The sequence below is a fragment of the Haliotis rubra genome, unplaced genomic scaffold, assembly GCF_003918875.1.
Source record: "Haliotis rubra isolate DU_JTF1 unplaced genomic scaffold, ASM391887v1 Scf43, whole genome shotgun sequence".
Lineage (NCBI taxonomy): Eukaryota > Metazoa > Mollusca > Gastropoda > Lepetellida > Haliotidae > Haliotis > Haliotis rubra.
This window is the reverse complement of record NW_025767113.1, coordinates 1,045,014-1,053,743: the sequence shown is the minus strand read 5'-3', so window position 1 is coordinate 1,053,743 and position 8,730 is coordinate 1,045,014. Positions and strand designations below refer to the sequence as shown.

The following is an 8,730-nucleotide window of genomic DNA, read 5'->3' as shown; positions in this document are numbered from 1 at the left end:
GGGGGAATTTACCCTATTGTCTACCACTACGGCTAGGGCCTTTACCCCATCACCTACTGTCTACTACAGCAATGGTATTTACCCCATTGTCTACTGTCAACTTCAACTAGGGTATTTACACCATTGTCTACTGTCTGCTACAGCTAGGGTATTTACCCCCATCATCTACTGTCGACTACAGCAGGGGTATTTACCCATTGTCTACTGTCAGCTACACCTAGTGTATTTACCCAAGTGTCTACTACAGCTAGGGTATTTACCCCATCGTCTACTGTCTACTACAGCTTGGGTATTTACCCCATTATCTACTCTCTGCTACAGCGGAGGTATTTACCGCATTGTCTACTGTCTACTACAGCGGAGGTATTTTCCACATTGTCTGCTGTCTGCTACAGTTGATGTATTTACCCTTTTGTCTTCTTGTGAACAGTCAACAGTCTGATATATTAACTGTTTCATACAGCATCTTTGAAAGTACTTTGATATGTGGAGCTGAGATCTAACAATATATATGTAAGCTCACAGTTGACCCATTTGTCTCAGGCAATTCTCCGTTGGGTTGTGATGGAGTTTCCCGGCCCCTGACCTCCAACAATGAATGGCCATGTTGTGATGTACCAGTTGGATGTACTTATCACTCTCAGTCCACCTTGTTCTCGTCATCCATCAGTGGACTCTCAGGTCAAGGGGCATCTCTTAGCTTCCAGCTGTGTCTGGGTCATGGTTGTTGAAAATGGTTGAATCACCATTAAAAGGATTATTTGACAGATTGTTTGTTGTCCACATTTTGGAATGTCCCTTGACATATTACCACCTATTGAACCATTCATTATCATGAATCTGAATCTGTAGAGCTCGGCAGATCATATATCTGGAGAATATAGTGTATAAATGTCTTGTAATGTAATTTCAACTAAGGACATCGTGCTGTCACTATTCTCTACTATGATATTACTATGTTAGATCTCTGTACTAAAGGCGTTACTGTAGTTGTGAGGCTGAGTGTGCTGTGGGGAATGGGGAATCATTTCAGTGTTACTTATTACTGTCTCATCAGAATCATTCTGTCATGTTGGTGATTGATCCTTGAGTAACCAAAGTAACTGTTCTAGGATTGTGTATATTTTCATAAAAGTTTTAAAAAATAGGCATTAAATGATGACTGATAGCACATCTTACATATGGGAACAAACGACTGGCTTTGCTGTTTGACTTGCATCTGGCGAGGGAATATTTGAAACAACTGTATCTTTACATGTTAGTGAGATGTATGTATGTGTGTTGTACACACGCTCATGCCGCCACAATGTATACATGTTGATATTCACTGAACATATCAGCTTTGCTCAGGGGACGCTGGGTTGAGGGAGGGCTACAATGTTTATTGTGTGGCCTGTGTTTTATCCTAGTCAGGCTGTTAACTGTCAACTTTTGCCCCAATTGATATTCACAAAACATCAACTTACACTAGAAATAACAATCAGAAAAGTACATGTACTGGAAACACGCAAACTCTTTTCTTGACCTGTGTGTGTGTCATCAGCATGGTAATCAGGTCACTGTGTACCTAACCTGTGTGTCACCAGTGTGGTTATCAGGTCACTGTGTACCTAACCTGTGTGTCACCAGTGTGGTAATCAGGTCACTGTGTACCTAACCTGTGTGTCACCAGTGTGGTAATCAGGTCACTGTGTACCTAACCTGTGTGTCACCAGTGTGGTTATCAGGTCACTGTGTATCCTAACCTGTGTGTCACCAGTGTGGTAATCAGGTCACTGTGTACCTAACCTGTGTGTCACCAGTGTGGTTATCAGGTCACTGTGTACCTAACCTGTGTGTCACCAGTGTGGTAATCAGGTCACTGTGTACCTAACCTGTGTGTCACCAGTGTGGTAATCAGGTCACTGTGTACCTAACCTGTGTGTCACCAGTGTGGTAATCAGGTCACTGTGTACCTGACTCGTGTGTCACCAGTGTGGTTATCAGGTCACTGTGTACCTAACCTGTGTGTCACCAGTGTGGTAATCAGGTCACTGTGTACCTGACTCGAGTGTCACCAGTGTGGTAATCAGGTCACTGTACCTAACCTGTGTGTCACCAGTGTGGTAATCAGGTCACTGTGTACCTAACCTGTGTGTCACCAGTGTGTGTCAATCAGTGTGGTAATCAGGTCACCATTGTGGTAATCAGGTCACTGTACCTAACCTGTGTGTCACCAGTGTGGTAATCAGGTCACTGTACCTAACCTGTGTGTCACCAGTGTGGTAATCAGGTCACTGTGTACCTAACCTGTGTGTCACCAGTGTGGTAATCAGGTCACTGTGTTCCTAACCTGTGTGTCACCATTGTGGTAATCAGGTCACTGTGTTCCTAACCTGTGTATCACCAGTGTGGTAATCAGGTCACTGTGTACCTAACCTGTGTGTCACCAGTGTGGTAATCAGGTCACTGTGTACCTAACCTGTGTGTCACCAGTGTGGTAATCAGGTCACTGTGTACCTAACCTGTGTGTCACCAGTGTGGTAATCAGGTCACTATGCAGGAGGTGATGTCAAGATGACAAGGTGTGGCTCATCAGGTCTCCTTAGGGAAATTGTTGGGATAGAAGTTCGACATGTTGGATGGTTGCATTCAGGGTAAGGATGCCACACACTGTGTATCTTTAGCATCTTTTGGATCTATCATATAGATAGTGCTCTTTGAAATTACAGCATGATCTTTACCTAAAGTCTCACTGAATCCTCCCTGGTTATCCAGTATGTTATGTTTCAACTCTGTTGTGATAAACACCAAGGAAGCAGTTGTCTGTCACTCTGCATCTGTGTTGGCAGCATAATAAATAGCACTCTCCCACAAGTGGAAGGGTTTGTGTTGGTCATCTATATAAACATAATCATTCGAGCAGTAAGCACTTGCTACTCCCAGAACAAATCCTGGTGCTTCAACGCAGATGTGTTACAAGCTCTGTCACCCAAGTTGTTGTGCTCAGAGCTCTGAGTGGATCCTGGTTGTGTCCCTTCACACAGTTACAATACTCGGTGCTAAGACAGGTTAGCACATGTATGATTGATGTTCTTCATCCTAGACTTACAACACTTGGTGCTAACATTGTTTAGCACTACTGTTTGCTTAACTGCTATACTTTACCTTAGGCAGAAGATAGTTTTTTGCACAATGTATAATTGTTGTGTTGAACTGGTTCCTGATCTGTACATTGACCAAGATGACTGACTACTTTTCACTGGTGTTGCCCTGAAGGTGTGGCTATGAAAATGTGTCAGCCTGGCGGTGTGTCCGTGATGATGCCCTGCTGTTGCTGATGCCCGAAGTCAGGGCAGTAGATGGTGGATAGTGATGGTTCAGCGTTATACAGGTGTATCATCATTATCTAGCTTGTAGAAACTGAACATAATTTCTCAAAAATGGGAGTTTCTACATTCCTGTTGTGTTTCAGCTCGTTTGATATTTGAACAGGGTTGTTGATGCTTGTCGACATCACACATGTTGAGGGATTCAAATGTTGAACAATGGAGATATTCAAGCATTTACTGTATATTTTCAATTATTTCAATATCTTCCTACTTTCTATCTTAATAGTACTGTTTTACATCTAGTGTTGTTTTACAATGATGATGTGCCCTCCAAAGATGTCAGAGAACATCTTCTTTGACACCCCTCTCTAGTCATATCTTGATCATCTGATACCTGTATGCTCAACATAACTGTTCAAGTAGATGACAGTAGGTACCCATAGCCCTTGTGTAACAAAACTGCAAACCTATACATGTTAATCTGCGTGGGAACAGCGTCAAGTCCTGTTCGCCCATTTCACGAAGTGATCTTCACAGAACTCTGTGTTAAAGTATGGACATCAGGATCCTCCAGCACTAAGATCAGTCTGTTGAATCCTGAATGCCGGTGTACAACCTTAGAGCTACATACATCAATGTGACGGTATAGGAGTTATGATCACCGGAACACCAAGATAGCATTGAACAACCCTGGTCACTAAGACCAGTAGTCTGTTGAAGCCTGATGGATGACGGGCTAGGAGCTGTGTTGGCCATTGTTACTAGACGATTTTACTTTAAATAGGTGTGCTGCACAGTACACCCAAATATACAGGACTTGTAAGGAAACTACACTGCACTACACTGCCGCCATTAGATTACCCTACAGGAAATTAATTAGTAAAAGCCTCACTCATTGAAGTAGAGTCAGATATGAAGTTGATGAAGCTAACAGATCTAGAGTGGCCATCATTCAGAACAGATTTTGGAATATATGTACTGGATAATCCAAGTGGCTGTGTCCCTCATAAAATCAGTCTTTCCATTAGGTGATCTTCATGCATTGATATTCATGAGTGGAACTTTGGGAGTTATGATAGCTGGGGTGCAAAGATTGCTTTGGGGCCAAGGTAAAGTGGAAGAGGTGTTCCAGATTTGTACTCAGTCTGCCACCTGTGGAGAGGGCCATGCTTGTAGTTCTGGTACAAGCTGTGATTACTTCTTGTCTTCATGGATGCCTCATCGGAGATGGAAGCTGGTGTATATTGTTGTTTACAGGAATCATTTGGCTCCAGGCATCATGGTGGATGCATGGTTTATACACAATCATCCTTGTATTCAGCAGTGATGATGACTGAAGCTTCTCAAGTTGAGACATGTGGCTGTATTTATGACTATTGCTTTGAATTATTTATGTATGTTGATATATATATTTGTTCTACATTGTTTAATTATAATGTGTTGATTCTATACTGATATCATATCATGGTGCTTTCTTTTCCTTTTAAGATTTATTATCATTTGTAAAATTTCTTTTGACATATCATGTAGATATGGTGAACCTGTTATATTGCTTGTTTAAGAACAGTTTGTTTTCACCTATTGTCTGGTATGAGAGTTGTTTGTTCTGAAGCGGTTGGCATGTCAACTTTTATCGGAAGTTATTAATGCAACGAAACTTACATTTCAGCTTTAATTGTTGATGCCACAACCCCTGTGCATACTTGTATAGCAGACTATTGTGTTGTGATGGTGTATATGCCAGGGTCAAGGTCATGGGTAGTCATGTTAAACTATTCTGTGGACCAGGAATTGCTTTGCCACAAAGAGTCCCAAGTCTCAGAAAGATGCCGTTACCTGTACTGTGTTGATCTGCCTACTCAGTCTGTGTTGGCAGAACTTACGTTTGTGTTTTCTAGGTCAGTGCTTTCATTTAACATGAACTTCATGTTGGAGATCGGTCTACCATAATTAACATGATTAATATATTTCCCTCAAAACCAAAACACTTCTTTTTAGAATAGTTTGTGAGGATTTCAGTGGAGAGTGCATTCATTTACTATACCCGTGGTCACTGTATGGAAAAGGAGGCATCTATTCTTTGACTTGACCAGATGTGTTTGTTCTAGTTACTTCTCTGTGTTTCAATACAGAATGTAAATCCTGCAATGCATTCAACAGCTGTTGTATTCAATTATTGAGTCCATGTGACCCGACTGTGTTGTTAGTCCAGTGAATTGTCTCCGTTCTGTGACGATTAACACCATGGACCCATTATTTGTTTCAGAAGTCACCATTTTTATCTCTCTTGTCACTAGCTGAATGCATAATTTCTCTTGCTCATGAGTTTGACATCTACATCTTCAACCAGTATAACTGATTCTTCTGGGCATAATTTCGACACATATTTACTTCAGCAGCAAACCCTGCTACACTCAGGTAAAATAAACGGATAAAAAAGAAATGTATTGCTGGAAAAGATGTTTTGTAAGTATTAAGAACATCTTTACACCAGTCATGAGAAATTTCAAGTTGATTGGACAGATGTGTTTAATGTCCTTGGTGTTGGTGTTAAATGGGTCCTGTGTATATCTAATAGAATGGAGACTTACTTGTCAATAATGTTAGGACCTATACAGAAAAATTAGAATAGCTATCAAAGCAGTTTTTTAACATCAGTCATGTCTACTTGTCCTCTGTCTGCTTCTAAAACAGGAGATACTGGTTAGCAGAGGATGATCAGTGGAGTCCTTCATGTGTCCAGTGTTGTGTTGCTGTAGCATCTGTGTTGAGTGCACACCTGTACATAGGGCACGACGGCAGCCAACTGTTGATTCTGTACTATGCACACTGTTATGCTAAGTTGATCCATCCATAGTCTACTGCTGGGATAAGTGACATGTATTTCTTACACCAGCTCCATCTTGAGGCCATCTTGGCTCACTTTGTCCGGTAGAGCTGACTGTGGATGACTGGAGTGGAGATTGCTTGAAGGTGGAGCTGAAATATTTTGTTTTGATAACTTTAGGGAGGGGATGTTACTTATGCCTTGTCAAGAATACGGAAGCTTGACACATCTTTGTATAATTTGCTCTTTAAATATATTTCATTGTATTAATACATAAACATTAGTTCAAGTTCATATTGACAATTAAGCATGCACCTTAGTGAATGGCAGATTCAAGTGTTATAAAAATCATCATATCTGCCATCCTTGCCTCTCCCATGGGTTCAGAGTTGATGTTGAACAACATTTTGTCTGCTGCTTGTTTTGTCCTAAGTTTGTGTAATATGAACAGGAGGAACCTTTCTGTCAGGAAGCACCTGGTATTTCGCCTCGAAGCTTCTTGATGATGTGTCATGTGAAGGATCCACACCTGACTTCACTGGGGCCCTAGAAATGCTTCAGTTTGGTTTGGCTACATAAAAATACAACTCACGTGATTACACTTGTAATTGTCAACATTTCATGTTTAATGTTCTCTGATCTCATTAATAATACAACTGTAAAGCAATATTTGAACTCTTAGTGCTGATAATAGGTTTCCCTCCATGAACTTCTGGCAAGGTTTGATGTACAGGCAAGTCCCATGTGGGGCTCCACCAAGTGGTCCTTGCAGGGTAGGACCCTAGGGATCTCAGGACCAATGGCACCCAGTTATAATGGAAACATCTGACTGACACACCTGACAAGTCAGCCCACCTGATTGGCCTGTGGTGGAAGTAGAGCACCAGGCTTCACACACAATCACAGACTGGCAGCGCCTGGAAAGAAGGGACTTGGCTGTGTTTGGTTTCATATCCCCAAACCCATGCAATCTCTGCACTTGCTGAATGACAGGAAATCATGGTTCTTTATTCTATGTTATGTTTGCTGCTGTTATTTTCCTGCTTTATTGAAAACAATATGCTGTTTACTTAAAACTTGTTGAGTGAATACAGAACATATTGAACGCCTGTGCTGCAATCCGAAGGTTCTGAGAACCTCAGTTGTTTGGGAGTTGGGAGTTCAGTACACTGGGGTTACTATATCCTAGCTATTATGAAATCCTGTAGACATGTTCCAGCTATCAACACTGGAACGGTGATAGTATGAGCGTGGGCCTTGTGAGGACAGCGGAAGATGGAAGACACAACTCAGGGTCCACTTGACACCTACCCCTGCAAACTTGTACATACGGTAGCGAGACCCTGACAGAGGTGGGGTTACCATGGTTACGTAGAAGTGCTTTGTTCCACATCACCACCAGCTTTGTGTATACAGCATCAGAGTAGGGAAAACAGGCCTGATGCCATGGCTGCAGCAGTGAACCATCGGGTGATTTGTAAGTTCTGTTGACTTTGCAGCTTTGTTTTTAACATATACAGCAAGTTCTTAATAAATATCAGTTTGGTAAGAAGCTGTTTGTCATTTGTTGATTTTACTTACTTTTTGCTGAAATGAAGAAACAGCAGTAAGTTGAAAAGTGGTGGTTAAAGATCACTCTCTGATGGTGTTGCAACATTCTATGCAGAGTTGTCTCCCTTTGTTCCACAGGGCAACCAAATTGGCTCTGATCACTGACATAGCACCATCCTGGATTTCACCACAGCGAGTATGCATCCCATTTCCTTACAACCCACGTTGTTTAGACATACTTGTGAAATAAATAATTGTGAATATCATTACATACTGAAGACAAAACATTACTCATAAATATTTCAATTTAATACAAAACATTGACCATGTTTACAGAGAAAGTACATTTATGCCCTACAGAATAATACACCGCTGAATGTTTGAGGTTCCTCCTGATGCTGATACACCGGGTACCACCGGGTACCACTAGGGTAGTATCAGTGAGATACTGAGAGCCTCGACAGCAAGTTAATATCTTCATCACATGCACTACACTGGGACCAACTCTATATTTCACACATCTAAATACTCACACCATGGAAACGTAATTCCATATATCCACGCTAACAGCCTCTAATTATCCCCAAGTTCACCTTCAGTAATATGTTGTCATGCATTGGATAAACTACAGTGAAACCCTGATAGTCTGGAAACCCCTCACATCTGGACAAGCTCAGAGCAGTCCTCTATTTGGAAACAGACAAATCCAGTCCTGGGGAACCATCTCATCTGATCCATTAATTCATTGCATTATGGCAAACACTGAGGACTTTCAAACTCAAAAACATAAATATATCAGTATTATGTACTAGACTTGCAGAGTGACATTTGGCACAGGTCTGCTTACATTTTGGCAATCTCAGTGTAAAAATAATAAGAATGAAAAGTACATGTGCCTGACAGATTTTGAGGATATTGCAATGATAGAAATATGCTATGCAGAATAATAAGACATGTCCAAAACACTGAATGGCGAACAGTGTAACCTTCTTTAACCAGCGAGTTACCATAGAAATCCACACATCTAATCCACAAGCAACA

At 41.3% G+C, this 8,730-nt stretch overlaps 2 long non-coding RNA genes across 4 annotated transcripts; one reads left to right on the top strand and one right to left on the bottom strand.

The window, feature by feature from the left end:
- Positions 1-1,545: 1,545 nt before the first annotated feature.
- On the bottom strand, positions 1,546-2,615 carry LOC124289015. 2 transcript variants are annotated; one of them, XR_006901563.1, is made up of 8 exons: positions 2,505-2,615; positions 2,376-2,448; positions 2,247-2,319; positions 2,083-2,130; positions 2,004-2,041; positions 1,832-1,947; positions 1,616-1,775; positions 1,546-1,559 (listed from the first exon to the last, which is right to left on the bottom strand). It is a non-coding gene; the product is annotated as an uncharacterized LOC124289015 (long non-coding RNA). The 2 variants fall into 2 exon arrangements; XR_006901562.1 differs by having other exon boundaries at positions 2,004-2,117; positions 2,206-2,362; positions 2,419-2,448.
- On the top strand, positions 1,774-7,687 carry LOC124289016. Of its 2 annotated transcripts, none has more exons than XR_006901565.1 (2): positions 1,774-2,113; positions 2,171-7,687. It is a non-coding gene; the product is annotated as an uncharacterized LOC124289016 (long non-coding RNA). The 2 variants fall into 2 exon arrangements; XR_006901564.1 differs by having other exon boundaries at positions 2,051-2,136.
- The last annotated feature ends 1,043 nt before the right edge of the window (positions 7,688-8,730 follow it).